The sequence below is a fragment of the Silene latifolia genome, chromosome Y (assembly GCF_048544455.1).
Source record: "Silene latifolia isolate original U9 population chromosome Y, ASM4854445v1, whole genome shotgun sequence".
Lineage (NCBI taxonomy): Eukaryota > Viridiplantae > Streptophyta > Magnoliopsida > Caryophyllales > Caryophyllaceae > Silene > Silene latifolia.
The window spans coordinates 250707593-250723926 of record NC_133538.1 but is presented as its reverse complement, the minus strand read 5'-3'; positions in this window follow the sequence as shown (position 1 = coordinate 250723926).

Here is a 16334-nt window from a genome sequence, read left to right as displayed (position 1 = left end):
TTTTAATAAGTTAAAAATGCATGACAATTTTACATGACTTGTGACATGTGACAAATTGATAAATTGACAAAGATAAAATGGAACACATTTTATCTTAAATGGACCGAAATGAAGGGTGTATTAGGCTAAATATTGTGTTGATTATTTTAAGTGGAAAGCATAATCATTAACCTAATAGATAGCCATGCAAATCTAGTTGTTTTTGTAAAGAGCATCTTGATCATGCATTGGCTAATACCAACCCCCCCCCCTTTACCTGGTTTTCCTAGTGCAAGGCCAAGGGTCTTTTGCTCTATAATTTACCTAATATACACTACATGTAAAACTAGTGTATTATTCATTCTAACACATCTAAAAATATAGAGTTTTAGAGAGAATATTACTCCTTCTTCTCCCTTATCTTAACCTAAAAAAACAAGAGACAAAATTCAATATTTTGGGTCAATTTTATTAAGATTAATATTGTTCTAGTATTAATAATATTAATCTTTTGAGAGGTTATCTTGGGTATAATTCCTTGGAAGGGATTCTAAGCTTGAATCTTTTGTTCATCCAATATTAGGAAGCTCAATAACAAGTGAGTAGGAGAACTCATTTGTGTCCATATATCCGAAATCTTACTGTAAGGAAAACGATTTCTTCTTTATCTTTATTTATGTTTGCATGCATAAGATCTAAATTAATTTTATGACTAAATTAATTGAAACATATATATGAATATATTTTATATTGAGATATATATTTCTAACAAGCGGTATCAAGAGCCTTAGGTTGTTTGCATGCAAATCGGTTATAGTTTTTCCGAGTTATACGATTAACAAATAAAACTTATAAATTTGTGTTTATTATGATATATCACTAAATCAATTATGAATGTTAAAGTTTCTGGTCCTAAAATGTATTTAGGATATTTTGGTTAATTTATGGATTTTTATTGTTCATTTTATATAATAATGGCATTAAAATGTGATTTTATGATAAAAATGTCATTGTTTGGACTAAAATTAGCTAAACTATGATTTTTACAGTGGTTTTTGGATATGTTTTCACATATATTATATTTTGATGCCTTGTAAATTTTCATAATTTTATGAGTTCTTATGCTCGAAATATGGATTTTTCAAGATAAAAATCGAATTTAAATGAAAAATAGGTTAATATGAGTTATATTTCGAATCTGGTCATAGAATTTATTATGTTGTCACATGAAATTTTACAAGATGTTTGTAAAATAATTGGCTATAATGAAGTCTTTATGCATGATTTATGAATTTTTGATTAAAAATAACATAAATAGTGACTTTAATTAGTATAAATTGCTAAAACATACTTCATGACTAAGGAAAAACGTCACATGTTGCATTTTATCTCATATTTAAGATCTAAAATTTAAAAGTTGATAATAATTATTTTTCCCATATTTTTATGCTTATAATTGATAAATCCGATAAACCGCAACATTGTTTTTCTCGATAAATATTGAAATTTTTTTTAACCTAAGTTTTTGAACATTATGAGTGTCATGGTATTTTTCCAGAATGTTCATGAGTTTAAAATTTTGAATTTTGAATTTATTTGAAATTTTTATGATTTATTTAAAGTTTATGGCATTATATTGTAATTTTAAGTCCTTTTATGAACAATATTAAGAAATATAAGTTAATTATTGTCAATATGTTAGTGGAGACTAATTTTGAGTCATAAGATTGTTAGGGTAATTAACTAGTACATAAATATGATTTTATGTAATTATTGTGATTTTAAAAGGTTAAATCACGCAAATCCGTAAAAACCGATTAATATATGATATTGGCTCCTTAAAGGCGATTTAGCATAAAATTGGGCATGTTCATACATATTATAATGCTGCATTTTATTTATGATTGTCATAATTTTATTTTATGTAATTTTTGAATTATGTAATTTTACTTAGTATGGCCTTAGTTTTAATTGATATTACCCGAAATGTATGGGAATATCGATTCGGTTGTAATTTATTGTGATCTCGTATCACCGTTTTGTAATTTAATATATTTATTTTATTTTAATTACAAATGTATAATAGGAAATTATGTAATTTGTTATGTAATTTATTTATTCCGGAGATCCTTGAAGACGGTGCCACTCGAGAAGGCGATCCATTAAAGACGGTGTTACCTCGAGAAGTGTGCCAAGACCGAAGTTCAAGGGACCAAAGGAGTTGGTTTCCGAATTTGTAATAGTTTATTAGATTTACTATTCTAGGAAGCCCATACTAGGATTTAATTTATGCTTTGCATTTTTATTTATATGTTGCATGCATCGCTAAATCACCATAACTAAAACATGCATTATCATATTATCGAGTTTATCAACCGTGTCAATTACAATTATCGTAGTTCACCGCTTTAGTTCACTTAAAACATGATAGATAATAAATTGACATGACCTCTCGCTAAAAATAAACAATTGAGACATAGCCTTACCAAAAAGTAGAAACCATGAAAACCTATTTCGTGAGGGAGTGCACTCGGCCACACCGGGGTACAAACCTTGTTACGTAGGGGAAGTGGGTGATAAATGTCTATCCACCGAATTCATGTTGATGAGGGTTTCATCGGCCACACCGTGCCCAAGTTAATGTGGGTTTGGATCATGGACACATTTATTCGAAATTTGGATTGAGCTCAACGGAAGTATTCGTGACCGTAGTCGCATGTGTTCCGGGCTATAGATACATATTAAAGAAATTTTATCGACCAAGAGTTCTAAAAGTAGAATCGATTAAAGCATTAATCCACCGAGTTATATTAATAAGGGATTCATCGGCCACACCGTGCCCAAATTAATATGAATTTGGGTCTTGGAATCTTTTATGAAGTTCGGTAGAGGTCACTAGATAAATGCAATAAAACTTGTTTAAATTTAAATTAAATTTTTACGAGTGTTATTATTATTTTGAAAACGACATATGTTTTATTCCTTCTATTTTTCGTTTTGTAGACCACTTTTATTTTCTCATAACAAATGGCCGCACCAAACACCAACGCCACAACTCTCACTAATGCTTCATGGCTCTGATCCTTCATGGATCGTTGTAAACTTGAAAAGAATGGGTCAAATTTCTTCGATTGGGATGCCCAACTCAAATTAGCCGCCCAAGGTGACGATAAGCTTCGTTACCTTACCGAGGCCTCTCCACCCGAACCTAATGCTAGGTCGAGTGCCGCCACTAGGGAAGCATATGAGGCTTACCACAAGGACTCCGCCACAATGAAAAATGTGTTGATTTTTGCGATGGAGGTGGATCTCCAAAGGAGAGCATTTAAAATGGGCACCGCTAATGAAATCTATTCCAAGCTTGTGACAATGTTTTCACAAACTCCGAGGATCGTCCAATATGAGGCGTCCGTGGCATTCTTTGATCTTAACTTTCAGGAGGGCCAAAAGGTTAGCCCTCACATGCTCAAATTGATGGAGCTAGTCGAGACTTTGAAGATTCAAAAAGTTGAAATCCCCAAAGAGCTCATTGTAGATAGGATTCTACACTCCTTATCCAAAGTCAAAGCGTATGTTCAATTCCGGGTGAATTTTAACATGCAAGACAAGGACGTGTCTCTTGAATAGTTGCACAAGTTACTTGTGCAAGCCGAAAGAGACATGGGGTTAAATGTTAACCTAACTAAGGAAGTGCTTAACATAAGTACCAAGAGCAAGGGGAAGTTCAAGAAGAATGGGAAGAAGGGTAAGAAGCAAGCTCCCATTTTCACCAAGGCTAAGACTTTTGAAGCTAGCACTTCCAAGACCAAGAAGGGTCCTCTTGATAAATGCCATTATTGTAATGGTGTTGCACATTGGAAAAGGAATTGTTCCAAGTATCTTGGTGACATCAAAGCTGGAATGATCACTGCAGTAGGTAAATGACTATCCTTTCTTTTATGTTTCTAATTCAACTATGGTATTGTGATACAAAGTTGTGATAATGTATCCCCTTTTTATTGTAAAAAGGGCCTCCTTCAAGCAAAGACAAGGGAAAGGAAAAGCAAGCTTAAGAAATCATCAAGGAGCTAGGAGTAGCTTCCAATGAAGCTTGGCTTTTTATTATTGTCTTATTTTAAATTATGTTTCGGATTTTTAGAACTATTTTTGATTTCCATGTTCGACATGGAAATGGTTGATCCTTTCTAAACAATGGTTGTATATTGGATTATGGTGGCTTGGTTTGCAACCCAAGTCACCCCTTTTTATCTTATTTCCTTGTTCTAAAAATTCGTCTTTATATGATTGCACATAGAAACATATGATCATCTACTTAAAGTGATCCAATAGACAACTATAATGATGGGATTCATTATATGTCCACAAGTTTAAGGCTTGTGTATGATCAATTATAAAGTGATGTTGAGTTGATGAACTCTCTTAAAGGAATGTCAATCACCAAGTACACTTATCAAATCTAAAACAATTAGTCAATCTATGAGATAGTCCTCCTTATGCTTCAAAATCATTATTTGTGTCTCATAATCTATCTTTGAATCTCTAGTGTATTTATTCTATAGATAGAGTGGGAGAAAAATGAAGACACAAAGAACACAAAGCAAATTTTTATACTTGAGTAAATGAGATCTACGCAAGAAAGAATGATTTGTATATCTATATAGATAGTGTACACGAATAGATGAGATCTATGGTTTCGAATAGATGAAATCTACATGACATAAGCGACCAAGTGAAGTAATCAAAAGAATATGTTCTCAAGATTACTACACGAGGAGACCAAAGAAAGTTCTGGAAGAAAATGACTAATGAAAAGACTTATCAAGAGATTTGGCTTGTTTATGAACAACATTTGACCAAGACTTTCAATATTGATATTTACTTAAGAGCCTAAATGAAACAAAGTTGCATCCTTGAAAGTAAATGAGATTTATGACTAAAATTTGCAAAGAAAGATATGCCGATATCTACGAAAGCTAAGTTAATTGTTAACCAAAAGGGAGCCATTACTTAACCTCATTATGAAAATGAAATTGTTAAACCTCCTTCCAAAAAAGGGTATTTTGAGAAGGACGTATATTAAATGAAATTCACATTTAAGTAATGACATTGCTACGCATCATTATAAAATGAATGAGTTAGAGATTAAAATCTCTTTCCATAAGTTTAAGATTGAAACCTTTTCAAAATAGGTATTTTGAAAGGATATGTTGGGAACATATATGGTTTGAATCTTAATAACTTGGCAAAGCAAATTTTATTTCAATTCTTGAAATGTTTCGATTGAGTAGTCAATTGCGAAACATGTGGAATTAAGTGGGAGTTTGAAATTACCATGTGAAGACATGGAATTTAGTGGGAGCAATCATCTTGTAAAATTATAACTCATTACTCATTGAGAATGACGAGCTAATACTATCTTTCACAAAGAAGTATTTGAGTTTTCAAATCAGGATGAAAATGGACTATGATGAATCCAATCACATCATGAGATTTTGGATAGGTATTGAGATATACACATCGAATCAACGAGAAACGTAGGTTATTCATGTCAATGAAAATGGAATTGTCATTAGCAGTCATGGTCATTCATTGAACCTAAGAATGGTTGATCACATGATTATAAATTACTAATGTTTCCGCCATTAGAATAATCATGCACATGTCCAATAATGAATCATATGCATAAGAGCATGATGAATCATTGGAAAGCCATAGAAGAATCGTCATGAATTCTCGAGGAGAACTAATGAGCGATTCCAGTGTTGGACAGAACACTCTGTTATGTGACAAGAGGTTGCACATATTGAAGTTCGAACACACGTAAGGATTTATGAAAATCCTAAGCTATTCAAGCTAAAAGGAGAAATAAGAAGTTTGGAAAGATACTTAGTTAAAGTAAGAAGTTACTCAAAACTAATATTTTCTAATATGCTAGGACTTATGAGAAGTGCTAGGCTAATCATCTTGACAATTGTTGCAAGACCCTACAAAACGTATACTTAGTGCATTGTGAGTTGGTAAGAACACTTGACCAGTGCAAGTTATATCATCCACCACAAATTCGTTGGTTATGTGATAAACAACAAGAAAGTTCTTTCAAGATAAACACTACTACAAAAACAGACAAAGAGGATGGTTCAATACCGTCCTTAAATCTTAAAACAACCGTCCTAAAATCACCCGTCCTCGTTGCCTAAGAGGACGGTTGGAGTGAAGTCAAACCGTCATGTTTTGTTTTTAAAAAGAGGACGGTTGGGAATTTGAACCGTCTTCTTTTCATTTACAAAGAGGACGGTTGCGCCTCTCAACCGTCTTGTTTTAAATTCATGGCGCGCGTAATTTTTATGCCAACTTGAGCACGCTTTCTCTTAGAACCGTCTTCTACACAGTTTTTTTGAAACAAAATTAGCGCGAATTTATGAATTTTTCCCACACATTTGTGGCGCGCATCCATGCTCTGAGACAATTAAATGTTTGAAATGAAACTGTTTCATTCACACTCTATACGACTATAGTCGTATAGCTTAAGTATTATATAAGGCTACATTTCAGCAATTCTTACATTTATACTCTAAATCCAACCAAACAAAACGGAATAAGGTTTGAACCTCAAAAATACAAACTATCGAGAATTGATTTTTAAACACAGGCACTAACATTAGTTGAGCCTAAATACTTTAAGACGTTGATATCAAATATTTGCGCCTTAAACTCCAATGCATATTTAGCCCAAATTTCCCGCACCTCATCAATTTACTCAAACGAGTATGTCTTCGGGGCTTTAATCATGAACTACATACAAAGTAACCAAAAAACATAATTACAATTATTTACATACCAACACGTGTAATTTATATAAAATGAACTAAATATTGAAACAAAAGAATTAAATGAAAGGACGTACATTTGGAATAATATTAATATATCGTTCCCTGATGATCTCGACAAACTTATATCCACATAAGACGGTCCCAAAGGGCTGCGGGGGACACTAAAATCGAAATCATGTCAACTACAACGTATATACAATAAGCCCACAACAATAAAATATAGACTATTATAATTTAGGAGATAAAAGTATTATTAGTTGAATGGTACCTTTATTATTTTCCATTCAAGCTGTTTTTGCCGGTGACACCCGAAAAGTGGATCCATAGAGTTTGTCTTCGTAATTGCCCTGTGTTAAATATATGTTATAGACTTGGCTTAATTATATTTATTTTACTAAAACAAATGTAAATCTATGAAATAATTGCAATTTCTTAAATCGTATACATGCTGAACTTACATATTAATTGTATCCTTCAAAAATTTCCGAGGCTCTAGAGTTCCAGCTAGATCACACCTATATACTACACAATCCTTTGGATTAATGGCAGCCAACATCCACTGATTACTACCATTTACAAAATAAAACAATCATCATTGTGTATTAATAAGTAGGATCGAATAATATAATTAATAGTAGTACGGAAAAAGGTACATACCCTTCAAAATATGGAGCAAAAACCAGCTTTCTACCCCTTTCACAACCCATACATGTCATAGCCTTTAACAATATAGTCTGACCGATTATCTTCATTTTCCATATGAACTTGTACATTGCAAACTCTTTACCACTTCAGTCGGATACCTACCATTAAAAAAATGAAAAAACAAAATTCACAGTTGGCAGACTCAACATTCTCGGTCATGTGTAAAGAAGCTTAGTTAAAAGGAGTTGGTTGGCTTTTAAAAATTCAAATTGTGAATACTCAACATTCACAAGAATCCATATAAATTAATCACCACAATTATAAGCAAGGTTTTTTCAAAACTAGCATACTCAACATTCACAAGAATCCATATGAACTGTGAATTTTTAAACCTAGCGATGTGTCATAAAAGCAAGAAAATAAAGTAAACTCTTTCACATTGACCATATCCATAAATCCATATAACCAAGAGATAATTTGATTTTTAAATACAAGTGCAAAATTTGAATGAAAATGAGGAAGGATGTTTGCAAAAGAAGCTAAAGGGTAGGGTCGTTGAATTTCATGCTAATATGAATGGCCTTGAGACAATCCAAACATTCTCCACAATTGGAATGCAACATTGGACATTAACCTTCAGTTTACAGGGCTGCATTTAAAACTTTATATATCAAGTTCTATTCATTCAAGTCCTATGATTATTATTCCGTTAGAAAGCTTGAAGTGTTAGCTAAGTGTGGGTCTTGGAATCAGGTTCATATCACCTCTGTATCTTGAGTTATAGCCAAACAATCAGACAGTACACGGGGAATGCTCTGAAATTCAGAATTGACCTGTCAGTACAAAAATGCTTATATCTCCCATACAAAGCAACACCTTAGGGTAATACTTTTTGGAGGTGGTATATAACTCACCTAGCTTTCATTTGATATATCTTGGGCATTTTTATTTGAGTTGAGCTAAGAGATATGAAGTCTGAAAGTTCCTGCTACTACAGAGAGGAATGCTGAACTTTCTGAAATGACCCGAACTCGCTTATAGCCTCGTATCTCCCAAACCAGACAAGATTTTCGAGTTATTCCAATTAGATAATACAGCTAACTCATCTAGCTTCGATTTGGTATATGGGTCACCTCCTGGTTCATCTTGAGGCAGAAGTTATAAGGTCTGAAAAATATCCCTAAATGCTGAAAGGTTACAACAGAGTTCATACATGACCTGATATCACTCAAGCATGAATATCAGGAGTTACAGGCCACATCTTAAAGTGATTCTTGATGGAGGTGAAAGCCAACTCATTTAGCTTTCATTTGGTACCTATGGGGAATTCGAATTCATCATAAGGTGCGAGATATGGTGCCTGAAAGATAGGTCTGATTGTAAGCTGTTAAATTCAACAACAGGCCTGGGCCGCACCCAAACGGAGGAGAAAGAGTCCACAACGTAGGCCCAAGAGGGTTCTACTCTAAAACCAATTGGCAATAGAGGGAGTAGCCCATTGCCTTATAAAGTGGTAATTCTTAACCTCTTTTATCAATGTGGGACAATCTTCACATGTGGGACTTTGGGTTTAATCACATAAGCATGCTACTATGATCGTCTATTCGTAGTGCATGTTGTCAGGGGGGTATTCCTAGGCTTTCAACTGGTATATATCACATGTACAATGCTGATACCAGACCCTAAATTAAGATTAAGGGATGGGAATGTAAGAGAGTTCAAGAAATCATTATGAAATTGATAGTGTGTGATATGTGATTAGTTTACGCCATTTCACTTCCCGTTTCTCATGCATTTCGCCCTCTTTAGCACATTTTTAGCTTGCTCTCGCTCATGTTTTGCCCTTTTATTCCATGTGCCTCGATATTATGACTTCCCGTACTCTTTTGTAGGGGATTAGCCTTGAAAAAGGGAAGACGGAATGAAAGCCGAGTGAAGGAGCTAGCCCGTGTTAGTTTGAGAAGAAAAAGGGTTGAAAAAGACTGAGAAGCATGTTCTCACGGCCCCCCCCCCCCAGACAATGCCAAGAGAAGACGGAAGGAAGCTGAAGGTTGTGATCTGCTGGCAGGCCGGCAGCCGGTCCACCGGCAGAGCACAACAGCACGAGTTAAATTGGAATTAGAAGAGAATTTAACCTTTGGCCTCGCTACTGGTAGACACACCGGCAGCCGACCTACCGGTAGAGCGCACCACAAGGAAGAATTTGAAGAAGTTGAAGACCATGTTCTGCCGGCAGGCCGGCAGCCGTTCCACCGGCGGAACACACTTGCCAGCTATTTCCCAAAATTTCCAACTTCAAATGAATTGACCTCGCTACCGGTAGCCGGTCCACCGGTAGGACGCAACAGACTGATGGATTTGGGCTTTTCTTCTCTTCTTTTCTAAATCCAATGAAAGACTATAAATACCCCATCCCTTAACCATTTGTACACACAACCCTAGATCTAATTTATTTTCCATTTCCAAGTTTCAAACTTTACTAATTACTTTGTTAATCATTCCTTAATTAGAGCAAGTTATTCAATAGTTAGACTATAATTAGTGTTAGAAATTGGGTTGTAAGAAGATTGAAGGCTTCTCCTTTCTTATTTTCAATCCAAGTTCTTCTCTTTGCTATTGAGTTGGTATAATTTCTCTTCCCAATTTTATTTGTTTACATTTGCTTTTCTTTCAAGTTTTGTTTAATATGTTAGAAATTCAATCTTTTTTTTTTTGGTAAAATGTGAGAGTATATTATATATAAAAATATGGAGTCAATTACATACTAGAAAGGCTAAGCATTCAACACTTCAAGTAAATTTTAAACTTCCTAACCAATCTAGCTCATGTGTAGTCATCCTACTCTTGTCCCTTTCCCTTATTCTCTTCCTCATGTCCTCACTGATCAGTTGAGCCAGGCACATAGGCCTCATCAGAACTTGCTCAACTCTACATTTGTTCCTTTGCTGCCATACTTGATACAGAATGCTCATAACCAAAGCAACCTTCACCCCTCGCTGAACTTTCAAACCAGGATTATGGATACACCAATGCAAAATGTCAACCTCAGGGAGCTTTAGACCAGTACAGTCCATCACAGCCTGTAGAACTCTCCTACTGTAGGCACACGCAAAGAATAAATGCTGCTGCATCTCTTCTGCTAACCCACATAGGACACACTGTCCATCAACATCCATCCCAAATCTCATAAGTCTGATATTTGTATGCAACGAGTTTTGAGCAATGAGACATCCCAGGAACCTGTGCTTAGGCAAGCTCCAGTTATCCCAAATAGCTTTAGACCACTCCACCTTGGGTTGTATCCCTCTGAGCCACTCATAACAGCCAGCAGGAGTGTACCCAGACGGTTGCACCTGCCATATCCCCTGCAAATACCCAGCTGCTAGCCTCTGCTTCACTCTACAGATCCTCCTCCACACCCAACTGGAGTTACTTGTTGGAGAATATTCCTGCCATTCCCTCCCCTTCAGATAGTTAGCATTCACCCATTTCACCCACAAGGACTCCTTGTTTGTAGCTACCCAATTCACAAGTCTTCCAACCATAGCTATATTCCATAGTTCCTGATTTTTTAGCCCCAATCCCCCTTCTTGCTTTGGTCTGCAAATTGTATCCCAAGCAACTAAAGGAGAGCGCCTATAATCTGCACTGCCATCCCATAAGAAGTTCCTGCAAATGGCTTCTATTCTCAGAATGACTCCCTTAGGAAGAACAAAAACAGAAGCCCAATATGAAGGCAACGTGTTCAGAACATGTTTAACCAGGGTTAGGCTTCCTGCATACGAGAACTTCCTTGCACCATAACTGTGTATTCTATTGCAAATCTTGTCCACCAAGCATTCACAATCCTTCTTCTTAAGCCTAGTAGTCTGAATGGGCATCCCTAGATACATGAAAGGCAGCTTGTCCTCCTTAAAGCCAGACACACTCAGGAATTCATTCTTAAGCTCTTCAAACACTCCATTAAAGTAGACATTGGACTTACTTGGGCTCACTTTAAGCCCTGAAGCTTTTGAGAAAGAGGAGAAAGATTTCAGCATAAGCATCATTGATTCAGCATCCCCATTACTAAACATCAACACATAATCAGCAAACATTAAATTGGTAACTCTCAGCTGCTTGCATAGAGGATGGAACTTGAACTGGTATTTGGCTGCAGCATAATTAAGCATTCTTGTCAAGTAGTCCATGCACAAGGTGAAAATTAAAGGAGATAAAGGGTCTCCTTGTCTCAACCCTCTCTTAGCAGGGAAATACCCAAAGTTTTCTCCATTAAGAGCCAAAGAAATAGAGGGAGTTGTAATACATTGCATGATTTTACTCTTAAAACTCTCAGGAAACTCCAACAAGTCCATCAACTGATCTACAAAGCTCCATTCTACAGTGTCATACGCCTTCTGCAAATCAATTTTTAGCATGCATCTAGGGGTCACAGATGGTCTCTCATACAGTCTGATTAAATCCTGGCAGATTAAAATGTTTTCCTGGATGCTCCTTTCCTGTATGAATGCACCCTGATTAGTGTGAACAATATCAGGCAGAACAGAAGCTAGTCTAGAGCACAGCAGCTTGGAGATGACTTTGTAAACAACATTGCAACAAGCAATAGGACGGAATTGTGTTACATCTTTAGGCCTTTCACATTTAGGAATGAGCGTCAGAGTAGTAGCATTAAACTGTCTCAGTAGCTTCCCTTTCATAAAGAAACCTCTTACAGCAGCCACCACCTCTTTGCCAATTTCTCCCCATGCATCTTTGAAGAAGCCACTAGTATAGCCATCAGGGCCAGGGGCCTTGATGTCAGGAATGCTAAACATAGCTTCTTTTATTTCTTCTCCTGTAACAGGTCTAAGCAGTTGGGTATGATGATCACTGGTGCATTTCTTACCCTGATTTATGATTCTCATATGAACTGGTTTAGTAGCCTGACTTGTCCCCAACAACTGCTCATAGAATTCCAGGAATGCTGACTGTACCTGATCACTCGTATCACAAGTCTTCCCATTCATATCCTCAATCACAAAGATCTTATTCCTATTCCTCCTCTTCTTAATAATGCTATGGAAATAAGATGTATTTGCATCACCATCCTTAATCCATTCACCTTTGGCTTTCTGGTACAATAAGCTATCCCTGGCACACTGCAGCTCCTTAAGTTTTTTACTAGCCTCACACTCCTGATTTATCAAGCTCACATCAGACGGATCAACACCCAACTGGACTTGCATCTCCTCAACCTGCTTCTCCAGGATACCAGTTGCCTTCTCAATGTCACTGAATCCCTCCCTATTCAGTCTCTTTAAACCTGGCTTAAGATTCTTAAGATTCTTGGCCAGTTTAAAAAGAGGAGTCCCATCAATATTGTGATCCCACAACTCATTCACTAGGGGAAGGAACTCCTTGGATTTGCCCCACATGTTGAAGTATTTAAAGGTCCTGTTGCCCTGCACTACCTTATTACTCTTCACTATACAAGGTGTATGATCCATCAACCCCTCAGGCAAAAAGTGAGCATACATATCAGGAAAACTATCACACCAAGCCTTGTTAACCAAAAACCTATCCAATCTGCTGTAAATCCTCTCCTTAGGCTGTTGCTTATTATTCCAAGTGAACACAGACCCTACAGCAGTAATGTCAATAACTTCACATTCAGCAACACACTTTCTGAAAGGCTCCATCTCAGCCAAAGAAGTGGCCCCTCCAAACCTCTCATTAGAAGCAAGCATACAATTGAAGTCTCCAGCAATGGCCCAAAGGCCTGCTACCTGCTGTGCAATCTTTCTCAAATGATCCCACAAAGGAGCCCTCTCATTTATCCCATTGAAGGCATATACCATAGTCAAGAAGAAAACACTCCTAGACACCAAGGCATCCACCTTCATATGTATATATTGAGCATTGTATTCAAGAATATGCACCCTAAACATCCCAGGCTTCCAAAGAATCCAAATTCGTCCGCCACTATGATAACCATTATTAGTAGTAATGCTCCAACCATTATTAAACCTATTTACTGCTTTATTGAAAGCTTTATTCTTAATTTTGGTCTCCAATAAACCAAATAATCCTATATCTTTATTCTGTAGAAAATGACTAATATGCTTCTGTTTACCTACTCTATTCATGCCCCTCACATTCCAAAAACCTAAACTATCCATTGGAAACAATATGTGAGGGGGCAGTACCTTGAGCTAACATAATCTTCTTAGATGGGGAAACCAGTGTCTCCTTATAAGAAAAAGCTCCAAAATTTTCTGTACTATAACCACCACCACTCCTCTCCCGTCATCGTGCATCTTGACCGATCTCTTGGAAGGCGTAAGGAACCCTCCTGCTTCCCTAGCAGCTGGTTTAGGTGACTGCACTGTCTGAACAACAGTCTTTATGACAGCTGCCTCCACAGCTGGCTTTGGCATCACAGGTTTCCAGACTCTCTTAATATGTTGAACCCCTTGCTTCTTTTGTTCACCTCGTTTACAATGATCTTGTTCATGTCCCATTCCCTTACATTTGATACACCTAATCGGTTTCCATTCATACTCTATTTCCACCCCAATCACAATTCCCTTCTCATCTTTGAATTCAACTTTCCCAGGCAAGTTTTGATCCACCTCCATTTCCACCATCACCCTGGCATAACCCAACCTCGTTCTCTCCTCTGTAGCACCATCACTCTTGACATACTTGCCTACCAGACTGGCAATTTTAGGTAAACCCTTCCCCCAGAATTTCAGAGGAAGGCTATGTAGTCTGATCCAGGCAGGTACTGTTTTCACATCATCTTTTTTCATCTCCAAATCTTTCACCCACTCCTTAACAATCAATGGCTTATTGTCAAACATGTAATATCCTGATTGTAAAACCTTATGCTTCATTTCCATTGTCTTGAACCTTACTAAAAAGATCCCATTATGCATAAATGAGATCTTATCAATATTGAACTTCGTCCATATTCGCCTAATAAAACCCTCTATGATCTCCCATGGAGGATTAGCACCAAGAATAAAGCATACCATGGCTTGACTCCAGTACTCAACCTCCTCCACTACATTCTCTTCCTCTAACTATAACATTTCAATCTCCTCTATCCGTGGACTCTGCTCAACATCCAGTCTCTCCTCTGTTTCCAAACTCACATCATCCTCAATTCTCTTCTGTGTCTCAGACACTACAGTTTCCTCACCATCATCCTCTTCTCTTTCAGAATCGTCTTCATCCTCAGTTTCAATAACTAGTTCAGGGATACCAATCAGTTCATTCATAGGTTTGGTCTTCTCCCCCTCAACACCATCAACAGACGGTCCATGACAATTTTCATTAGGGTTTTGGTTCATTTCCAACTCTACTCCATTCGTGTTATTCCCTTCCATCTCTTGAACGTGCAAATCTGAGGACGTATCAATCTGTGATGCAGGGATGCTCTGTCCTCTTAAAGTCATCTCCCTTTGTCGTTGTAGATTTGACTTCCTTGCCATGAGCATGGGAGTCAAACTCAAAAACTTACGTAGCTTCTTCGCTCGTCGCTCATCGCAAATCTCTCTTCTTGGATTAAGGTTAGGTTGAATAAACTAGCAAACCCTTAGAAATTCAATCTTAGTTGTTTGATTGTTGTTATTCTCTCTCTTGTTCATCTTTTCGTTGTTCATCATTGTTGTTTATACCCAAAGATTGAGTCTTTGATTTTCCTATGTTAAAGATTGAATCTTTGAGTTACTTGTATTAAAGGTTGTGTCTTTTAGTTTAATCCTCATCATTTCTTAGATTAAAATTGTCCTTCTTCATAATTGTGTTGGATTATTGCATGATTAGTAGTAGAGTTTATTATTCCACCATGTTTATGCTTAAAGACTCCATCTTTGTTGTTTCTCTTGCCTTTAGAAACATGATTAGTGAGTAGTCTTCTACTAGGACTCGGTTTGACCCGACATGAGTAAAATCACTAATTGATTCTCATAAAGGCTAATTGTTTGGGAAAATTGGTGAGGGTAGTTTAGAGAAATGACATGGTTTATGGATTAATTTTGGGTAGTGTCGACTTGTAACCCTTGTCCACCAACGAGAGTTGGTTAGGTTATAAATTGGATACCCAGAAATTGATCTTATCACTAACCAAGGTTGAGACCGAAAGGGGGAACCAAGGGAGGGTACCTTTAGACTAGCGTTTGAAATCGACCTCCGAGAGGAGGAGTGGGATAACCCGGAATACGATTGGGGCTTAATGACCTTGACCAAATTCTTGACCACCTTGGAAAAATGCATGTTTTTGGGGTTGTTGGGTGTTGAGTTAGGGATTCCGACCTTCGAACCCGAGAGGGGGGTTGGTGGGTAGTGCTAGATTATTGTTCTTCTTTTTGCTAGTTTAGTTATTAGATTATTGCCATCACCCTATTATCGTTTAACTTAGATAAACAAGGGAATTAGAACGATTAGTAGTCTACCAACTCTTTATGGGATCGACCCTCAAGAGTGTACAACAACAAATCGTGCACTTGCGAGGTATTATTTGATAACCATCAAGTTTTTGGCGCCGTTGCCGGGGAGTACGGCTAGATATTAATTGTTTTAATTCTAGTTTAGACTAGGTCCTTTGTTACTAATCCTTTATTTCGAGTGCTTAGGTCTTTTGCATGAGTAAGCGACAAAGAAGAGGTCAACCAACATATCCTATCGACCTTGAAATTGAAGCTACGGAAAGAAGACTTAATTATCTTAGAAGATGGGATTTTCTAGACACACCACCGGTAGAATAAAGTGATCAAGAAGTGACTTTTGAAGTGTTAAAGAATCCTTTTGGAGTAGTTGAAGAATCTAACATCATGGCCGCGGTTCCTATGCGGGATAATTTGGCTCTGAAAAAGGTGGTGAACCCAAGTATTG